This window comes from Xiphias gladius, chromosome 24, assembly GCF_016859285.1.
Source record: "Xiphias gladius isolate SHS-SW01 ecotype Sanya breed wild chromosome 24, ASM1685928v1, whole genome shotgun sequence".
Taxonomy (NCBI): Eukaryota; Metazoa; Chordata; class Actinopteri; order Istiophoriformes; family Xiphiidae; genus Xiphias; species Xiphias gladius.
In genome coordinates, this window is record NC_053423.1 from 4,845,383 (window position 1) to 4,858,828 (window position 13,446).

The window sequence follows — 13,446 nt, forward strand, 5'->3', positions numbered from 1 at the left end:
GGTTCGAGGACTGTAGGAAATATGGTAATTACTAGTTAGGCGCAATTAAAAGACGCTACTTTTCTTGAGCTGAGCACTTGAGGTTCCAAGACAAGCTTTCCCAGTAGCACACTAGACCTATTTTAGTATGTTATATACATGGGGGAAATGAAGTATGCTTTGATATACATTTATGTTATTTTTTTTATTCATAAAATATTTGTGATTGAATAAGCAATAGTCACATTTGAAGTTTGTGAAAAAAAGACATTACATATGAACATTCTATCTCTCTAAAACTGACTGCGTGGCTGTGGCATCAGATTTGATTGACAGTGGCCTGTCAGTGTGAGAAAACAACCTCACAACTCTTACTACAATCTGACTTTAAGCTTGATTAGGAGGGTTGGGTTGGTGCATGGGAATATCACATCTTATGTTTCAGCCTATAGTTGCAAGATATGTTTTTGTTTTTTTTTAAAAAGGATCAAATAGTTCTAAAGGTTTTAGCGTGTGCAACAAGTACTAAAGGAGCGCTATGCTGAGGGCAGCCCGTCACAAGTGATAGCTCATAGGGCCAGTCCATTTTTATAAACACAGAATACACTGCTTTGTTACTGACATGACTAAACATGATCTATACCAATATTCATCCCCAACTTCACAATAAAAGACAAAAAATGAAATGTATCATATAAAGCTGGCCCGCAATACAACCCAGGTTCAGCATGACACTGTTTGTTCGGTTCACTCATTTGGTGGCAGTATAACCCTTTATTCAGCGGCTCTATATTTAAAAATAATTTGGCTATAATCTTAACAATTGTGTTATGTCTGCCATGAAATTGGCAACTGCAAATACCATGCCTAATGTGCAATTTGGTGGCAATGTGAAAATTATTGTTCCATTAAGATATTACAGTTTAAATTTGTGAATATCTTCTCAAATCCCTTTTTCCTTGCCTGTAAGTAAGTTACCGGTAATAATATTAGTTAAACTACTCCCATACTGTATTTTGACGTGTTAGGGAAAGGGTGTTGCAGTTGCTTTTTTCTATGTCAAGGAAAGGATTAAAAGAAAATATCTATAACTCTGAGGGGAAGAATGCTTTTTTAAGAAGAGAAACAAAGTTCAACCCCCCCTTCCCCGCTTCAAAAATCTTCGTAGGTCAATAGGGACCTTGAATATCTGTGTAAAACACAAATTACATGGCAATCCAACCAACAAAGAGACCAACACGGCAGTCCTAGTGACCAAGTGATCAGCTGTCTGTCATCAGCTCAACTTTGTCCTTAGAAATGAACTTGACCTCTTGTTTGATATAATGTCAAACCTTGCTTATTTGGAAAGTTTAGGGCATATGATCAGCAAAGTACAAAAGTAAGACACTGTACATTTCCATCCAACCATCCAGGAAATTATGAGAAATTCATCATAGCAAAACCAAAATGCCAGTCAAATATTTTCCCATAAGGGGATCAGTCACTTTTATTAAGGCTATGTTAGAATACAAAATCAAATCAGGAAAAATGGAATGTTTCAAGGCCTGATTAGTTTTAGACTAGTCAGGTTTGTGTGAGGGTGTTCATCTGAAGGAGAAAATTATGTAATTTACTTGCTGATACTGTAATGTACAACAAAAGACTTATTCATTCCTGGCTGTTGTGGTTGATCAATAGACCTGTGTTACAGAGATTTCAGCAGATCCAAGATCATTTGTGGAATGAGATTGTATCACTTGTCAGGCTGATCATAAGATACCTCGTCATTATGCGTTATTTTTCAATTTAATTTAGAAGAGTTTGTGTTTCTTATATATTTTCTTATATAAAAGTCCGTGGCAAAGGGAGAGCAGAATGACAGTGTGAAAAAGTTGTTATGTGTGCAAGTTGCAAATAAACGATGTCACTCATCAGTAACTTAACTTTCAATCCTGATTTGCATGAGCGATGTTAAACAACACCCATCTTTGTGCTTAAAATAAAACAACAGCGCAACTGAGGGCAAGAGGATAATTCTTGTGTCACAGTCAAACAACACAAGGCATGTGACATTTTAAGGTGCACTTGTAAATGTGTCAGGAGGGTTTTCGTAGTTTCTGCTTATAAATGGTAGTCCATACCTTATAAATATCGGTCAGTACAAGCTCTACAAAAATTATTGCTCCCTGTTAGTTTTAAATATTGAAAGTCCAGGTCAAACGAGTACAACCCCCCAATATTTGTATGCCATCTGCTTTGTGGGACAGAACGCTATTCTGAGAGGTAAACGGTATCGTTCTAATTGATGTCTATTTTTAGCTTTAACCACCTTGCTTGTCCTGCCGCGACTGATAGAAACACTGTCCTCCACCTGAAAACGACTTGTTTCCAGATCCAGCAGTTAACTTGACAGCCAAGCGATATTTCCACGAGCTGGATGAAATTGTCAGGAAGAGAAAGACCTCATCCGGAATTAGATCCCACAGGAACTGCTGGAACGCCACTGGAAGCGCTGGTTTCCTGGCAAAGGGGGCACAGTGGGGCAGTATTCCCCTGAGTCTGAGCCTGCAGTCTCTGTGGAGAAACCTGCCCCGCTGAACACACTAAAGAGTGAAGGCCCCAGCAGCGCTCCAGAGGTCACGTCAACAGTGGACCTGCCAGAAGAAGCTCAGGACACTGAGGCAACACATCAGCGTCAGTGTTCTGAGGATGAAGAAAGGCGTGATGGCAACAGTGTCTCCTCACCTCCTGCTGCACAACCCCTAACTGAGGAGGAGGTGGACATAGCATCCAAGGAAGTCTTAACAGATTTCCACAATAGCGATGATATGACAGAGGCAAAGAGGCATGTGGTGGGCATGAACAGCAATTCGCTGTTGTAAGTCTTTGTGAGAACTGCTGTAGACGTAACACTTGAGGACAGTAGCACTTCTCGAGAGCATGCGGGCCCGTCGATCCACAAACTGCACGCAGCAGGGACCCTGCCCAGATTGCAGTACCTGAAGGGTCACCAGGAAATCCCTGAGGTTTCAGAGTACATCGAGGCAGATGTACCTGAAATCTGGCTGCACCTGGCAGAAATAATGACCCCCATGTTGGAAGAGGGAGGCATCCCCATGAGAGAGCTCTTTGACTTTGTGAAGGCCCATGTACCTTGTGAGATGTCTGGCCATCCTGGTGGCAAACATCATGAACTTGCTGGACCTGAGAACTGCGCCAGTGAACAAGCAAAGTGGGCAAAAGCCGGACTCATCTGGCAGGATTTCTTCAGCAATAATGAGGATTTGGAGATATTCTTTGCCATCTGGAGGGTTCAGTTTACTGCATGAGCACACCCATATCCCTCACCCCACCTCTTACTCCCAACCCTCACCCCTACCCTTCAGCCCCACCCCAAAACACACACGATTGTCAAGTAAAAATGGCAATGAAATATGTTTGCTTTTCCCTCAGAAATCAATTATGTAACTATTAACACTATTTAACACTGCTATTACTGCTAAGTCAACCCTGTATCCTTGAAGTTATGTTCATAAACAACTAGACTGCTTTCCCAGTTACGTCGTGGTGGCAGCATAATTGCTTTCTGAATTACGTTCAAAGGCAACTTTTTGTATTTTTAATAAATGAAACGAGACATTTATTAACAACAGTGAGTCACCAGAAGGTGGTTGGGGTGGATGGTGGACTTTAAAAGCACACGACTGTCACACCAGAGACTGGGGTTTAGGCAACAAAATTACTTTGGTTAAGGTTGGGGAAAGGTTGTGGTTTTGGTTGAATATAAATAAACATGTTGCGTCTGAAGTACCTGTGGACATTTTTCCGCTTTAAACCAGACCACAGTCTTCCCCTAACCTTTACCAAGTGCCGTTAGTGGCTCAACATAACCATAAAAAAGTTTAATGCTGTGTTCACTACAAATGGATATTGTACTGCAAGATCAGATATTTTGGTGGAAAACAAATACTGTGAACATTTTACTGATACGCTCAGTATCAACGTTTCTGTGACTTACCAAATACATAAATTTACAACATATCTTCATTATGTTAATAGAAAACGTAATCCAGTTGCAATTATGTTTCCTACAAATCATATCTGCTGTTGCAGTTTAGTTGTACATAAACATAATATGTTGGAGAGAGGGCTGAACAAGAAAGTGTGATTTATGTATGTAGGTTCTAAATTTCAACAGCATAATGGAGATTTCAGCAAATATGAAGACAGGTTAACCTAATTTCATTGGTTATCCTCCACCCTGCAAAACAGGAAAGTGAATTTCAAATTCCAATTTTCAAATTTTGCCACTACCTCTGTGAGCCATTTGCTGCCTTTGTTTTGACTGTTGCATTCGTTGATTGAACTGTAAGTACGTTAAGCCACATATTAAAATACTTTCATGAACATTCATTCCCCTTAAGATAATTCTTGCTCTATTTTCATGTCTTGGTAATGCTACCTTTGCCCAATTAAGAGCCACTAAATGCCAGTAGTGTTAGCTCCCACCTGTGCAGAGCCTGTGCTCATAATGTTACTACCTTTGGCATGTCCCTCCACCAAGTTCAGTCCAAATCGGTTCTGTAGTTTTTGCGTAATCCTGCTGACAATTAAACCAAAAAACAGACACCGGTGAAAACACAACCTCCTTGGTGAAGGTAATAAATGGTTGCTTTCTGGTATCCAGGCAACCTGCTTGTCATTTAACCTTTATGGGTACTGGGTTTAACTGTTTGTATTTTGTTGTTCCTAATCTGGTTTACCCCCTTTTTCAGGAACCACACGAATGCATGCACAGACAAACACACACACACACACACACACACACACACACACTCACAAATGCTCAAACTCAAATGTAAATTCCAACAAAGGTGTTTGCCTGTACACACTGTAAAGCCATTTGACCGGCAATAACGTTTTTCTGGGACTTCTTCACTATTTGTGATTGGACCAATGACTTCAGTGGTGGGCTGCGGTTTTCCAGAACCCATGTGTATGAGAGAAGCCACTGTCGGCCTTTTGTCTTTCTTTTAATCACTTTAAATCTAAATTAAAGTAATTTTTGTGTGTGTGTGTGTGTGTGTGTGTGTGTGTGTGTGTGTGTGTGTGTGTGTGTGTGTGTGTGTGTGTGTGTGTGTGTGTGTGTGTGTGTGTGTGTGTGTGTGAATATGCACATGTTAGCAACATGAGCGCAAAATTGTGGTCGTCCAACAAAAGAAAAAAAAACGCAACACTAAAACCAAAGCTAAGCCCGTGATAACGACAGTCAAAATAAGTCTTTATTAACTCTTCTCTAACCTTACGCAAGTGGTGATGATTCTTACCATGACAACAAAGGTCGCCTAAACTTAACGCCTAAGTCAAAGCAGTCTTTTCCTAACATCAGCTAAGTTTTTTTGTGCCTAGATCTAACCAAAGTGAAACCATAGTGGTGTCAGTCTAGAAAACAGATTTTTTTTTTTCTTAACTGTTTGTAACGCCTTTGGTAGGCACAGACAAATGATGTGGTTCTGCTGATCAAAAGTTGGATCAGACTCTGCTTATGTGTCCTTCTGGAGGGCAACTAAACAACATAATTTGTCATTTTGTTTGGAGCACTTCTTTTCAGACCACTCTAGCTACATTATCAACTTCTCCAACAACTCTGCCAGTACAGTAAATTGCCGATTACACAATGTCCAGCAGAGCTTTGGAGCTCCGAAGAGGTAATAGCACAACACAGAAATTGTGTAGAAAGTTGTTGTTTTTTTCTGGCCTAGCAGTGGCTGTGCGGAGGCTTTAAAAGTGATGTCACACCTATTATATTTCTTTGTTATGCAGGAGAGGCTCTCTGTAATAGATTAGGTCTGAATGAAAAAACAAATGTATTCATCATCAGTAATCCATAAGCCTTAGCAGCCAACCTTCCATTATTTTGTTCCTTCCAGGATGTAAAGACGAAATTTTTTAGAGAAACAAGCCAAGTGAATGCATTAAAATATCCAGAGCAATACATTCACGTAAGCCGTTTCCACATATGAACTCCGGACAATGTCCGGAGAATCAGGTCCGACCATTATCCGGAGCTGACCTTTCACACGTGCAGCATACAACTGGAGACTGTCCGTGTGAGACACATTCACACCTACTACAAATAGCCTGTTTGGTTTAGGCGAGGGCTGGCGCAGGAGGAGGCAGGATAGAAACGTCATCAACACACCAACTCCCTCTCTGGTCGATGACCTGCTCTATTCACACATCAGCTCAACTGAACGTTACACTGACTTTGTACTAGGGAGCTGGCAGGGTAAATGTCTGGTCAAACTGATGCGGACATTTACATTCTCAAATACAGCTCCAGGTAATGTCTAGATAAGTTTAGGGTTGCAGTGCATGTGTGAAAGCACTATTTGGAGTCATTTTAAAGAGAAGTACAATATTCCTATAATATTTTTATTGGGACAGAGTCTATCTCATAGTATTGAATTCATACCCATTTCTACCTTTAATTTATCATATAATAACATAAATCGTGTTTAGTGCCAACAGTCTTGTTTCCCTTGTTCTTCTCTCCTCATTTACTAAACCATTTCCATTTTCTAATATTCAGGCGGAGCAGTTGCTGGTGGCTTTGTCATCTGCCTCAAGAGTCTTTGTCTAATTTCACTCGCCAGAACTGTAGGACCCTAAAGGGAGCAACATTTTCATGCACTTGCCAAAAAGCAGCTGAGGATTTTATGATACTTTCAAGTCCTCCAGTGAGGCTCTTTATTGACGCTTCCTTGTGTATCAGATGACACGCCTGCTATTACAGTTCTGAACAATCACAATTACTGGGACTCATCTGTATTTCAGGGCCTTGAGTCGTTTCTCAATTCTTAATTTCAGTAGGATTGGAAAATAGGGTACAATCATAGAAATCAGGAAGATGTTGCAAAGTCATCCACAAGCCCAGAAGAGACTTTAACGATCCCTTGGTCTTCAATCTTTAGGTATTACTTGCCATGTTCATATGACTGGGCTTGACATTAACTTTTTGAGGCACTTGTCCTTGTAAATTGTAAATTTGTAAATTTACCTTTCACTTGTCCACCAACAAAAGTCATTTGTCTGGGTAAAAATTACAATAATTTATTTTTTTCATTTTGTTTGCAAATGCAGAATTCAGACGAACAAAAAGTTGAAAGCACCCAAACTGTGTCAACATATAAATGATTAAATTTATGAATTTTATCAAAGTGGTTATGGTAAAACATTATTTGTTAAGGTTGGTTAACAGTTTCATTGACTGTGTTATTATTTTGCGGTCTACACAGCCTTCTGTAAAATGTCCCTCAGAGGTGCATTTATGAACTTAATTTTCAATTATTTATGAGCGATGGATTTTATCACTTTTTGTATACATTTGAGACATTACTTCCCTGTTAATGATCTTTTCACTTGATCCTGAATTGTGGAGCACTTTGTAAAGTCTGTTTCAATATGAGCTCTAAAGATTAATCATTGATCATCTTTCTTACATTGAATAATAATGCTTGAGGTATTACTCTGATGATGGTTTACAGGTACATGTGATGAATTTGTGGTACAGGCGCTATAAATAGACACAGCAGTGCGCAACAGTCACATGTAAGAGCATTTCTACCTACATTAATGGATAATTGTGGGAGTGGAAATGAAACTTGTGCACGTGCACCCATTTCCAATTTGACTGAGATTTATAAAACAGAATCAGGCGAACGTGTGGCTTTATAAATCTGATGAAAAGAATGCATATCTACACAGAGTTTTTTCTGATACCAAAACAAACAGTTTGAGAGCCAATGATCTATCCTGCTCAGAGTATTTTGTCCGAGAGTATTTTCAATATCAATGACATGACAGATGCGTTGTGTTTAGGTAACATCAAACATGGCTAGCAAGCTAGCTCTCCCCCTCTCCAGTTAGCTATATTTGTAGTTTAGCTAAACTCAAAATGTATTTTTTCGTCAATGCAACTGATTCGTGAGAGCAGGGTCATGTTTGTCTAGGTTGGTGCTCAGCTAAAGTTATATATAGTGAAGTGTATATTGAAGTATACCGTAAGGTGTTATAGTGAATTGCACAGCTGCTACAGCTAGCTAGCTAGCGTCACTTACTTGTGAGCAAAGTTGGGTTGCCCCCAACAGACACTGCAGAACATTACCCCATCCTCATAACGCACACAGCCAAATTCAACTCTCCAGCACTTCCCAAATTTTCGTTCCCTGTTTGACTCATACAGTGAACTTGTAGCGTTTCTTCTTCTTGGTGCTTTCCCTGGCACTTGGCCGGGCTTCGGAACCTGAAGGACCATCGCCGCCACTGTGATTCTGAGATAAAACGCTTGAACTGCGAGCGGTTCCTACTCTGCCAAATACTTGGATTGACTCCTGATTTGTCAATTGAAGCATTCTGAGTTAGACATACCATAGGAAAAAAATGTATTCGTTTGAAATCAGTATTCTAAATGTAAGAGTTAGTCATTTAACTAAATAGCCGAGTAATGAGTGGTGCATGATGTACAAACACAGTATTTTTTTGTATTTGTTTATGACTTTTTAACTTGATGGGTAAATTTAACTTCCACTTGCCCTACAGAAAATCCACTTGTTCCGGACAAGCAGACAAGCCTTAATGTCAAGCCCATTATGTATTATACAAGTAGTAGTGGACTAATAGGAGGAGGACTTCACAGTATGTCAGAGATTTAGAGAGACAGGAGGTAGAGGAGGGCCATGACCAACCAACCATCCCCATCATAAGTTTATCACTTTAAGATTGAAATCATCTGAGCTGGACAAGCCAGCCCCACCCTTTTTCTGTGCACTGCTACTTGGCTTAGAGAAGCTGGTGTTCCAACAGCTTCTCAAACCCTCTGAAGCTAATCTCTAGCCAGGTAATATTAGAGACCATTTGTCATTGTAATGGTGAGGCAAGTGAAAAAAATGTAAGGAAATGCCAGCCAAGCTGCTTTTATGTGACCACATCCTGGACAAAATATCGGGAGCGAAAAACGGCTCTACAACTACATGCTGTCCCGGGCCGGATGAATGGTGGAATGCACATTTGGTATACTGTCAACACAACGGCGGCTGTACAGGAGAGTACTGGAGGTGGCCACAGAAATGGCCGAGAAAGCAGTGAAAGCCACCTGTATCTGACAAAGGACCATCCACGTATGCCATCAGAGCCTGAGTACAGTGCAACAGCCATGGGGCATTTCAGCCAAATGAGAGGCAACAGTGCTTCACTAGAGTCTATCGCCATCAGGGAGAAGTTCACAGAGTAACTTGTCGTACACTGTAGTTGTCTCAGGTTAGGAAGACATTATATTACATCTGAGAAAAGAAAATAATTTTTTTCATTTATCACGTGTTTGAAAACACAATAAAAAATATGTATTAAAGTATTTGAGTACATAAAAATACAACTACTTGTCAATGTAAAATGTAACATTTAAACCAAGCAAGGACTACAATAACAAATACGAGGGTGTTTGCAAAGTAGACGAAACCTGAAAATGGATGTGGACATGTAAATGTTTTTTTGAAAACAATATATTAACCAGAGTTGGGGTTATGAGGCTCTCATATGAAAACATGGCAAAGTTACAAACCGTGAACATTAATCATATTATTAAAAAATTATAATTCAGAATAGAATTCATAGCTGATGTTTTGTTAATACTAAGTGAGTACAGTCTCAACCTAATCCAGGGTCTATGCATTAAAATCTAAATATTTGTGATTCAATTTACCATTGTCAGCAACCTAAAAACTTTTGGGATAGAGTAAATATTAGATCTGTGGATAATTTCATTCTTGTAATCTACCACAATAAGGTCAGTCTGTCTGATCTTGGGCCTGGGGCATGTTTGATGAAGTCAGCCTCTCCTTAACAAAACACTCCAGAAACCCAAGTGCGGTCATGAATTTCCATTTCCTTGACTTCCTCCTTCAGAACCAACTCTCTTGTCCTTGTCCGCTTTCCTTTCCTTTTTGAATTTGTCTCTCAAGTACTTCCATTTCTTTCGAGTCTCAACTTTTTAAAGCTTAAAAAAGTGGATGACTCCATAAAAATAAGCATGCTAATGAATTAAGTGTTGCGACACTGGAAAAAATGTTTGAATTGCTGCACGGAAGCAAGTGAGTTTGCACAAGCTCCCCGAAGACGATTCACCTCTCATCGGAAAGGCTCTTTTCAATTCTGAGATCCCTCCCCAGGCAGTTTAACAGTCATTCACACCATGACTCATGTGACCCCAACGACTCACATGTGATCTCAACCACTCTCCAAGTGTTAACGACCCTACGAGATCTTAAATGCCTGGAACTCCCCACCAGTCAGTTAGAACTGAAGAAACCTTTCAGATGAGAGGCGAAACGTCTTCAAGAACCTCAAGCAAGTCCAGTTGCCTTCGTATATGTTTATGTGTAGTGCTACCGTAATAAACACATCACTTCTCTTGTATATGATATGACAATTTTTGGCTGCGAGAACACCCTGTTGACCGTCATCATGTATTTCATGTGTATCATCTTAGATGGGGATTAATTTGCATTTGCTCAACTCTTGTGTAGATTTTTTGCTTCAGCAGCCGAACAACAGCAACAATAGTTCCTGCATGCCTAAAGAAGCACAAACGTACACTCTTATGTAACCCCGTGGGTCTGGTCTGCCTCTTCTTTTCCACTTGTGACTATAGTGACTTTCCTTCCTGGAAGGAAAGAATGTGTTAATGTCTTCAGCTCACAGTTCACACGCACACACAAACCTGCTGGACTGCAGTCTAATGACGGTGTTGACAGGATAAAATGACATTTTAAGCTAGCCTTTTGTTTAAATGTGATGAATGGAAATTACAACAGATCTACTTATCTTGTCAGACTGATTCCAGCACCCTGACATTCAGTTAGATTACTCACATAACATTAAAATTAGCAAATATCATTTCCACTGCCCTGTCAATCATAATTTAGCCTTATTAACAAAATAAGCAGCATGTGGAGTCCATTACCAGAGTAATAGAGAAAAATTGAAACCATGCTTTTATCACAGAGGATTGTCGTTCTGGTATTTGAGCAGGTTAATGGCTCCCATAACTTGTTCTGCTATGAGAATGACATAATGATGTGTTGAAAAAAAAAATCCCCTTTTCACTCAGCTGTCAGGGCCTCTCTGTTATGTCACGGCAACTTCTGAGGCATTCATCTGTGACAAATTGTGTCATTCCACTGGTCTCTGCTATTTACATGCATTACCTCTCTTACATAACAGCCTACATGTTTTTATGTCGACATGGAAACTATAGGGCAGCCCCAGTGATACGATGACCCTAGTAAAAACAGTATACTATTTACTCTAGCTGCTGTTCCGGGAAAATGATGTACATACACTGGGATTGCGACCTGTTGCCCCCTACTTTGTGGCTATACAGCAGCACTAAATTAGCCTTGTGACATAACATTTAAGGGGATGATTATGAGGGTGACTGTGGTTCTTCAAGTATGACGGGAAGCAATATAGGCAGAAAACAAATGTTGCTGCTACTGTTTAGTTAAAAGAGAATTCCGTCTGATATAGCAACTATTAACATTTTCCTTTAGAGGATCATGCCATTATTACCAGTAAGATGAAGCAAGATTAAAAAAAAATATGAAAATATATATCCAATCATACACAGTATCACAGTATCAGTATTAAAGCTGCTACAATCAATAATTTCATGTTTGAGTTAGCAAAAAGCTCTGTAAACCTACTGTGTACTACCTGACCAGCACTTAACAGCAGTAGTAAGAGAGAGTAAGAGACTAGCTAGTTAGGAAAATGGAGCATTATCAGCTAAAGAGTCAGATAAATTTCTCAGGTTTTCGTGGAGACGGAAAACAGAGCTGAAAGGAGAGTGAATACTTGATTTCTATTTGCCAGGTTCCCTAGAAACATAACTCCGAATGAATGCTAATGTTGCTCTGTATCTGCTGGATGCGTAAATAGGCAACTGTTTGCTAACAAGTACTATCACTTAATATAGTGCTATAACCCACAGTTTTAGGAGATTATACCAGTGGCCACAAAAACAAAAATAATAATAATAACTTATTGCAGGTTTAAAAGATTTGGATTAGAGCAAAAATCCCCACTTTTGTCATTCACATTGCTGTCATTTTGTATCCCTGAATGCACCATCAAGCGTATACAGTCCCTGCTCTCAGTTACATTATACAGCCATAAAATTTTGACACATTAACAAAATAAATGTGTGTGACCTGTGATCTATCATAAACACATCTGAAATGACTCAAGTTATTTTTCATATACCTGATCGAAATTAACTGAAAAGCAATGGCCACCTGGATGATGGAGAGTCAAAATAAAAACATGTGCTTTTCTTCAGATAATGATTAGTAGTCATAATGTGTACTGTATGCAATTTGCAGTTAATGGGCTAAAACATGCAAAACCACCAGCATATTCCTTTAAAATGAACCAACCATAACACCTCAGAACTGCTACAAGTAATTATTTTCTCATTTTCAGGATGCTGATAGTCACCTATTATTTGCCTACTGCATGCTTAACTGTTAAAACTACAGTAGATACCAGAGAGATGGTTATAGTGCTCATGATGTTATCTAATATTAAATAAAAGGAGCCAAACTTAAAAGGGAAAAAAAACCAGAGTAGTCCTTTGGCTTGTGAGTGGTATTAAATGAGAGGGGCTTTATGCAACATTGAATCAGGAAAAAACTTAATGAGGAAACCAAATGGCTTTCATGCTCCACTGATATGTTAAATCACGTGTTTTTAACTGCCTTTTCAGCATGTCAGAAATAATGCCACAACCAAGCATTATACCGTCCATTCTTCCATTATTTCAATATGAGTAAGCTATTCTTTGTGACAATAGGAAAAAATAGCTCTATTCACCAGTCTGGCGCCAATGTTACAACCAAATAGATTTCTAAATACGGGTACATTGGGTACAATAGTACCTCATGAGTAATGAAAGTAATCAGTTAAGGTCTAATAAATTAATCACATAAACTAGTGAAACACTAGTGACATGTTACTTCTACCTGGTTTGACACAATACAATATGTTACATGAACCTCCTTTTTAACACTTATACTTGTCTCTTTTAGTAAATGATTTACAATATGTCCCCAGTGTGACCTCATTGTGACCATTCACAAGTTGTCAAAGTAACTGATATTATAGTATAATACTTTCTTTTTTGTTTGTTTGTTTTTGATTTTTGTTTGTTCCGTTGTTTTTTTGTTTTTTTTTTACATTTTTGAAACCAACCAAGAGACAGATAAACCAGCTGTTAGTCATGGATTAAAAAGAGGGCAGGTTCCAGTAAGTTAAGACATGCAGCACGTACACATTTGAATCCAAGAAACTCTGCTACATTTACTAAGAACAAAGTCGCCCCCCCCTCCTGGATTTTGGAGAGGAAAAGGAGAGGGGGAATGCAGCAAA